Raw genomic sequence first — 7,500 nt, forward strand, 5'->3', positions numbered from 1 at the left:
GCAGAATGAATATGGAAACGCGTCATGGTACTGAATGGATTAATATAATGTTGGTGTAATAGATTAGTGGTACCCAGCGCAGCATCTACGTATAGAGGGACGCTTTGTGGGAACGAGGGGAAAGGCGAGGTGATTTGTGCCTCCATTACCTCACCTCTCACTCTCCCCTTATACCCTAAACTCCATCCTGATGTCCTGATTGGGGAAAGTTATATACACCGCCATGCCAGTGGGTGGGTCATGTATAGGGATCATAATACTGAATGTGTGTGTCTGGAGACTGTTTGGGAATTTTGACTTTAACATGAAGATTTTTTTGAGAGAAAAGTGTAACAATCTAAAATATATTAAGCCATGTAATTGAGGGAGAAGTCAGTAGCAGAGTAGTAAAAGTTGCAGAGATTTGAGAGAGAGAGAGAGAGAGAGAGAGAGAGAGAGAGAGAGAGAGAGAGAGAGAGAGAGAGAGAGAGAGAGAGAGAGAGAGAGAGAGAGAGAGAGAGAGAGAGAGAGAGAGTGTGTGTGTGTGTGTGTGTGTGTGTGTGTGTGTGTGTGTGTGTGTGTGTGTGTGTGTGTGTGTGTGTGTGTGTGTGTTTTGAGGTTCCCAGAGGCCCAGTGTGAGAGTGGCCGTGTGCGAGATTGATGAGGAATTTTGACAACCGTATATTGGATGTGTTTCGTGTATTACCATCGTTCATTCAGCAAAGTAAGAAAACCTGCTTGAGGATTTATAACCAGTAGCCAGAGAAATTTTGCAGTTTCTCAGACACACCACACCACTAAAGCACACAACACACAACACACACACACACACACACACACACACACACACACACACACACACACACACACACACACACACCTAGCCTCATCTGTGAAGACTTTGGGTTTGACTGGGCATACAACAAAATCAGTAACTCCTTAGACATCCAGCAAACTGGCAATATCAGAGCCACCTCTACCCCTCACTACCTAATCAGCTTCCTTGACTTTATTCATAGTCACCAGGACAAACGGAACACCTCTCTAGCAGTTGCTTTTGTTGACTTCAGGAAAGCTTTTGATCTGGTTGACCACACTGTTGTCATCAACAAAGCCATCAGTCTGGGTCTTCCTCTCACCCGACGGCATGGCTGGCTGACTTCTTCACGGGACGCTGGCAAGCTGTACGTTTTCGCAAACACACATCCTCTTACCAACAGCTAACATGTAGAGTCCTTCAGGGCACCAAGATGGGTCCACTCTGTTTCCTGATACTGATTAATGACGCTCTGACAAACACCCCTCACCGCTGGAAGTATGTGGATGACTGCACCGTGGGTGTGCCACTCGACAACAAAAACCCAGACTACTCAGCACTTCAAACAACGTCGAACAACCTACAGGAATGGTTGGCGAGAGCAGGATGACAATCAACCACACCAAAACTGTAATACTGCATAGCTGCACCTCCTCGGCGGCAGTGCCACCCCCCAACTCTCCTTGGGTCCTCATCCCCTCCAAGTAGTTCGGTCAGCCAAGCTTCTCGGAGTCACACTGGACGATCAGCTGACATGGAAGTTACACGTTACCGCCACAGTGAGATCGGCAGCCTACAGACTCTACATGCTGCGCAGACTTAAGTCACTGGGTACACCAGCTGATGATTTAAAGGGGATATACATCACCTTCACCCTGCCCAAACTTATGTATGCCTCACCAGTGTGGTCTTCCTTCCTCACCTGCACTCAACAGTAACAACTGGAAAATGTCCAAAAAAGGGCCTGCAGAATCATACTTGGCCCTGCCTACACTGACTACGATCACGCCCTATCTACCCTCGATCTCCCCACACTGGCTACCAGACACCAAGCGGCCCTTGTAAGGATGGGTAGAGCCCTGCTGCGCCATCCACGGCTACGACACCTCCTCCCCTGAAGCGCCCGAGTCAACCCATGCCACACGACACACAAACGTGGTCAGACCACTTAAGGCCCCAGGAACAGACCGTTATGATCAGAGTGCTATCCCCTCCATGGTGCGAGCCATAAACAGCTAAGTTAAGGATTTAACCTTAAGTCTCCTTCAATCCCCATATGTACATTTTCAGTATGTATGTACTGTAATTACTAATAAACCGTATTATTATTATCATCGTTATTATTATTATTATTATTATTATTATTATTATTATTATTACACACACACACACACACACACACACACACACACACACACACACACACACCACGTAGTGTAGTGGTTAGCACGCTCGACTCACAATCGAGAGGCCCGGGTTCGAGTCCCGGGAGCGGCGAGGCAAATGGGCAAGCCTCTTAATGTGTGGCCCCTGTTCACCTAGCAGTAAATAAGTACGGGATGTAACTCGAGGGGTTGTGGCCTCGCTTTCCCGGTGTGTGTTGTGTGTTGATGTGGTCTCAGTCCTACCCGAAGATCGGTCTATGAGCTCTGAGTTCGCTCCGTAATGGGGAAGACTGGCTGGGTGACCAGCAGGCGACCGAGCTTAATTACACACACATGCAGTAATGAGACTTAAGATCTTTATTCCTCTTGTTTTTCGTGAATAGATGCAAAGAATAATGATTCCCTCACCAAACCTGTTTTCAAAGGATACAGTGATGATTAGTCTGATTCTCAATGTTGTTTTTCTACAATAACGATGCACGATCCACAGCCGTAACCACAAACAAGAAAGCTCTCTTGAAAACTATTTTCATGGATGTTTTCTCACAATATTGATTTCATTCTGGCCTAAACTCTCCATAGACTCATGAATACACTCCTGAAAACATTAATCTTTTGTAATTCGTGTTTTTTCCCGCAATAATAGTGCATAATATTTTCTGAACTATTACTTGATTCCTAAAAGCAACACCCTTGTAAGCCATACTTAATTCTCACTGGAATCATTAAAACACTAATAACCTATTTTGGGTAATTTCTTTCACAATTGTGACGGAGATTCATCACTAAAAATGACCAGAATAATGAAAGTACCCAGAAAGACCCTAACAGTGTCCGTAAGAACCTGTTAAATGTAGCTGAAAGGTTTAAGAATATAGAGAAGTAACTCTTCAACTCATCAAAAGTGTCAGACACAGAATTCAGTGAATATTATAAGTTAAGTGAAATGTTCGTACTCTGTAAGGTTTCGGGGTCACGTCTCTACAAAACATAACAAACTGTAGTATAAGTTATTGTGAGTTTCCAGGGAAGCTTCAGGATTACTTTACGTGAGAAGGAAGCCTCTATATTTATTAATTTATGACAGAAGGGCTTCTGGTTATGGGAGAAAAAAAGTAAGTAAAAAAAAGAAAGGGACACAGAAGTTGCTGCCCATCAAAAACAAATATTTAGAAATATAAGTAAGAGAAATGTATAGAGAGCAACGAAAGCTGAATAAAACCTTGCTTCTAAAGATATATAAAAAAAAAAACGAAACAAGATAACAAAGTAACATAATGATAGTTTAACAAGAAGTCTGCATCACCAATGAGAGAAAAACACATTAATCTTTGTTACCAGTCTATTTCAACAAGATCTCTTCTGTATTATTAGTAGAAAAATAAGCCATACAAATTACGACGTAATATACCCATTGCCTTTAAAAGCACTCCTCGTGAGAAAGCAGGGCGTGTAAAAATACTAGTCCATGTTACACTTCTTGCTTGGTTTCTTACAATTCCAACGATAGTTTAACAAGGATTTGCATTATGATTAAACGGAAAAAGCACACAGAGGAACCAAACCGGTCATCAGTCTGGGATTTGAAAGAGAGAAGAAAAAGTAAAGTGTTTCAACAATACATCCGAAAAGAACAAACAGAAAGGAAGAACAAACACTGCCTAACAAAAAGTATGAGAGAGAGAGAGAGAGAGAGAGAGAGAGAGAGAGAGAGAGAGAGAGAGAGAGAGAGAGAGAGAGAGAGAGAGAGAGAGAGAGAGAGAGAGAGAGAGAGAGAGAGAGAGAGAGAGAGAGAGAGAGAGAGAGAGAGAGTGTGTGTGTGTGTGTGTGTGTGTGTGTGTGTGTGTGTGTGTGTGTCATATGAAGATGTCAGTCTCCAAAGAGCACGCAAAACGAGTGATCCACATTTGTATGGATATAAAAAAAAAAAAAAAAAAAGGGCGAGTTACCACTGCCATATATGTAAAGCAGAGAAAAAAGAAGGGAAAATAAAAAAAGAAATAGTTTGATATGAAATTTGTATATCAGAGGGAGACGAACACTCATGAAAATGTAACTATTTCTTTTTTGTGGCCTCTCAAAACAAACATAACAAAAGAATTGAGGGTTTAGACTTTAGAGATTGAGACACAAAGGAACACGAAGAAATAACAAAGGATAAGAGTTTTTTTTTAGAATAAAACACAAAGAAACAAGAAGAAAAAACGAATGATAAGAATTTTTTTGAGAATAGAACACAAAGGAACACAAAGGAAAAACAAATGATAGCCGTGTTTTTTTTATATAATACACAAAGGAACACGAAGGGAAAACAAATGATAGAGGTTTTTGAGAATACAACACAAAGGAACAAAAAGGAAAAACAATCTTGAATCTTCAGAATTTTCTACCATCTGGCTAAGACTTCAATGTCACTCTCTAACTAAATTCATCTGTGCTGTATACCTCTCACCTAATTCCTCTGACTATGTAAAATTCTTTGACTATTTGACTTCCAAGGTGGAGCACATCTTATCTCACTTTCCTTTGCTGAGATCTCCATTTTAGGGATTTCAATGTTCACCACCAGCTTTGGCTTTCATCTTCTTTCACTGACCAACCTGGTGAACAAACCTTCAACTTTGCTATCCTTCATGACCTAGAGCAGCTAGTGAAGTTCCCTACCCGTATTCCTGACCGCCTTGGAGACACGCCCAACATTCTTGATCTTTTCCTAACCTCCAACCCTTCTGCTTACTCTGTTAAACTTTCCTCTCCGTTGGGCTCCTCCGACCACAATCTAATTTCCGTTACCAGTTCTATCAAAGGTGCTTCTGGCATTTTAACTCTGCTAAGTGGGAGGAACTAAGGCAGTACTATTCTGATTTCCTTGGGATGATTATTGTTTTCATGTCAGAGATCCTTCTCTTTGTGCCGAGCGCATAACAGAGGTGATTATCTCTGGCATGGAGCTATACATTCCTCATACTTTCTCTAACCCTAAAGCTAAAAAGCCTTGGTTTAACTCTGCTTGTTCTCGTGCTGTCAATGATAGAGAGGCGGCTCACAAACGGTTCCGTAGCCATCCAACTGCTGAAACTCATGCCCTATATATTTCTGCCCGTAATCATGCCAAATCTATTCTCCAACTTACTAAAAACTCTTTCATCAATAGAAAATGTCAAAGTCTTTCCAATTCTAACTCCTCTCGAGATTTCTGGCATCTAGCCAATAATATCTCTAACAACTTTACTTCTTCGTCTTTCCTCCTTTACTTCATCCAGATGGCTCTACAGCTGTCTCTTCTTTTCTAAAGCTGAACTCTTCGCTCAAACCTTTGCTACCAACTCAACTTTGGATGATTCTGGGCATATTCCTCCTACTCCTCCACCCTCTGACTACTTCATCCCTAAAATTAAAATTCTTTATAAAGACGTTTTCCTGGCCCTCTCTGGCCTTGATTCTCGGAAGGCTTACGGTCCGGATGGAGTCCCTCCTGTTGTTCTCAAAACTGTGCTTCCGAACTCGCTCACTGCCTGGTCAAACTCTTTCATCTGTGTCTCTACTTCTATTTATCCTTCTTGCTGGAAGTTTGCTCACATTCAACCTGTCCCTAAAAAGGTGACCACTCCAATCCTTCTAACTACCGCCCTATAGCTTTGATTTCCTGCCTTTCTAAAGCCTTTGAGTCTATCCTTAATAGGAAGATAATGAGGCATCTATCAGCTCACAACCTTCTCTCTGATTGCCAGTATGGTTTCCGTAAAGGCAGATCTACTGGTGATCTTCTTACTTTCCTAACTGAATCTTGGTCATCCTCTTTAGGGACTGATAAGAGTTTTTTGAGAATACAACACAAAGGAACAAAAAGGAAAAACAAATGCTAAGAGCTTTTGAAAAGAGAACACAAAGGAACACGAAGGAAAAACAAATGACCAGAGTTTTTTTGAGAATGCAACACAAAGGAACAAAAAGGAAAAACAAATGATGAGTTTTTTTTTTTAAATGCAACACTAAAGGAACAAAAAGGAAAAACAAATGAGTTTTTTTTTAAATGCAACACTAAAGGAACAAAAACGAAAAACAAATGATAAGAGTTTTTTTTGGAGAATACAACACTAAAGGAACAAAAAGAAAAAACAAATGATAAGAGTCTTTTGAGAATGCAACACAAAGGAACAAAAAGGAAAAACAAATGATAAGTTTTTTTGAGAATGCAACACAAAAAGAACAAAAAGGAAAAACAAATGATAAGAGTCTTTTGAGAACAAAACACAAAGGAACAAAAAGAAAAACAAATGATAAGAGTTTTTTTTGAGAATGCAATACAAATAAACACGAAGAACACAATTGATAGCAGAGTTTTGACAATAACACAAAAGGGAACACAAAAAGATAAACAAAAATGACAACAGAGAATTTTTTTTTCAACTCTCCTAAGACTATACGATAAACTGCTCTGTGTAATATCAAGGAAAAGATAAAAATAAGATGATACTAAATAAAGTCTTCTGCTACGAATATATTAAATAGTAATGCAATTTTTTGTCTGTCTGTCTGTCTGTCTGTCTGTCTGTCTGTCTGTCTGTCTGTCTGTCTGTCTGTCTGTCTGTCTGTCTGTCTGTCTGTCTGTCTGTCTGTCTGTCTCTCTCTCTCTCTCTCTCTCTCTCTCTCTCTCTCTCTCTCCACTTTAAAGTAAGGTAATTTGCCTGAAACAACGCTAATCTTCGCGTCTCTCTCTCTCTCTCTCTCTCTTGCTGAGTGTGAAAAGAGAGCAAGTAAGAAAAAGAAAAGAAGGAAAAAATGAGAGAAAGAAGAAAGAACAGAGGCACAAAGAATGAAAAAAGAGAAAACAATAGACACGTTTCTCCTTCCCTTAATTCGTCTTTCTTTCTTTTCTTTCTCTCTCTCTCTAAACATTCTTGAGTTTCCATTAATGACTAAAACAAGACGAAAACGTGACGACTATTATTGACTCTCTCTCTCTCTCTCTCTCTCTCTCTCTCTCTCTCTCTCTCTCTCTCTCTCACACACACACACACACACACACACACACACACACACTGAAGGGTACAAGTGGAGTAAATATAGAGAGAGGATCAAGACTGAAAGAGGAGGAGGGGCAGGAGGAGGAGGAGGAGGAGGAGGAGGAGGAGGAGGAGGAGGAGGAGGAGGAGGAGAAGGAAAAGAAAATGAAGAAGAAGAAGGTGAAGTAGGAAGAGAAGGAGGGGGATGAGGATGAGGAGGAGGAGAAGAAAGAGGAGGAGAAAGAGGAGGAGGATGAGGAGGAGAAAGAGGAGGAGGAGGAGGAGGAGGAGGAGGAGGAGGAGGAAGAAGAAG

The 7,500-nt window shown here is 41.0% G+C and overlaps 1 protein-coding gene across 3 annotated transcripts in view; it reads right to left on the reverse strand.

Annotated features, from left to right (window-relative positions):
• Positions 1-7,500, reverse strand: part of LOC123514189 (probable G-protein coupled receptor 158) — a 187,670-nt gene that overhangs the window by 20,314 nt on the left and 159,856 nt on the right. The window lies entirely within an intron of this gene.

Source organism: Portunus trituberculatus, chromosome 37 (genome assembly GCF_017591435.1).
Source record: "Portunus trituberculatus isolate SZX2019 chromosome 37, ASM1759143v1, whole genome shotgun sequence".
NCBI classification, from domain to species: Eukaryota; Metazoa; Arthropoda; class Malacostraca; order Decapoda; family Portunidae; genus Portunus; species Portunus trituberculatus.